The sequence below is a fragment of the Rutidosis leptorrhynchoides genome, chromosome 1 (assembly GCF_046630445.1).
Source record: "Rutidosis leptorrhynchoides isolate AG116_Rl617_1_P2 chromosome 1, CSIRO_AGI_Rlap_v1, whole genome shotgun sequence".
In the NCBI taxonomy this organism is placed as follows: Eukaryota; Viridiplantae; Streptophyta; class Magnoliopsida; order Asterales; family Asteraceae; genus Rutidosis; species Rutidosis leptorrhynchoides.
Genome location: NC_092333.1, coordinates 507177916 through 507179596, shown reverse-complemented (window position 1 = coordinate 507179596; position 1681 = coordinate 507177916). Strand labels below are relative to the sequence as shown.

Here is a 1681-nt window from a genome sequence, read left to right as displayed (position 1 = left end):
TTTCGGTTATATTTCTGACTGTAGTTTAGTCTTGGCGGTTGACAATTATTCTGATAATTATTTCCAGGCCTTTGGTTCATGTATGAAACATTCTCTCTTTGTTCCATTGTTTGTTCAATACTGAGACAATCTTTTGTCAAATGTGGTCCTCCACACTGCTTACAACTAATTCGTATTGAGTGAATATCTTTAGTCATCTTTTCCATTCGTCTCTCAAAAGCATCTATCTTTGCAGAAATGGAATCAAAGTCTTGGCTAGAATCGGCTCTAGCCGCTTTAGATGATCTAACGATATCTTTTTCTTGATGCCACTCATGTGAGTGGGTAGCAGTGTTATCAATAATTTTGTAAGCTTCAGTTGCGGTTTTCTTCATAATGGAACCACCAGCTGCTATGTCGATGTCTTTTCGTGTAGTAATATCGCATCCTTGGTAGAATATTTGTACTATTTGATAAGTGTCTAAACCATGTTGAGGACATCCTCTCAACAACTTTCCAAATCTTGTCCACGCTTCATATAAAGTTTCATTTGGCTTTTGTGTGAACGTAACAATTTCTCCTTGAAGTCTCACAGCTTTAGATGGCAGAAAGAATTGTTTAAGAAATTTTTCAACTAAAACATCCCATGTATCAATCGCCCCTTCAGGTAACGATTCTAACCAATCTTTGGCTTCTCCCTTTAAAGTCCAGGGAAATAACATTAGATATATCTGTTCATCCTCAACTTCTCTGATTTTAAATAGAGTACAAATCCTATTAAAGGTTCAAAGATGTTCGTTTGGATCTTCCTTTGACGTACCACTATATTGGCATTGATTAGTTACCATGTGTAGGATTTGTCCTTTAATTTCATAATCTGGCGCATTAATGTCTGGTTGAGTAAATGCATGACCTTGGCCAGTACGTTTAGCCCTCATTCGGTTTTCCATACTTAGAGGTTCCAGATTTTCCATGATTGAATTTGTTGAATCTGAATCACTAGAAGATTCTGATTTAATGGTTTCTTCCTCGACAATCTCTGGATGAGTGATTTGTGGTTCAGGAGGAATGATTAGTGGTTTAGGATCTCTGAATTGTCCCTGAATATCCTCCGGATTCTCAATTGTAAGGTCGGGTTCAAAAAATGGATTATCGGAAATTTGAATCGGAGTACTTGGTCGACTAGATGACAATTCTAAAGAAAAATCAACGACGACAATATTGGCTAGATATCTTGATCGAGTTACAGGTGGTGAACGTATGAAAGGTGGTGAACGTTTGCTCGGTGCATTCACTGAATATCCTATTAGTTATAAAGATAAAAATTATATAAGTTATCAAATTAATAGACTTTTCTGATTTTGCCCACGTTTCGAATAGCCAATAGATGCAGCAGGTAGCCAGGACCCTTTAAATCGGAAGCCCACAACTCGCCACTAACAAATCCAACTATTACTACGAACCAGAAAATTTTGGATGTCTATCAATTTAACCGCTTAAAATAATTTTTCGTCGAAATTTTAAAGAAAATAAAGAAAATTCTATGTCCTAAAAACTAGAGCGTCGAGAAAAAAGAAAGAAAAATAATGCGTCGAAAAACGTCGAAAAATAAAAGGTCGAAAAATAAAAATAAGAAAGTAGCGCGTCGAAACTTAAAAGTCTAAAAATTTAAATATTAAAACTTGCGTCTAAAGATTTTAAA

At 35.6% G+C, this 1681-nt stretch overlaps 1 non-coding gene across 1 annotated transcript; it reads left to right on the top strand.

Moving 5' to 3' along the window:
* Window positions 1-462: 462 nt before the first annotated feature.
* On the top strand, window positions 463-569 carry LOC139886974 (small nucleolar RNA R71). The gene has a single exon (XR_011772830.1). It is a non-coding gene; the product is annotated as a small nucleolar RNA R71 (small nucleolar RNA).
* Window positions 570-1681: the final 1112 nt, after the last annotated feature.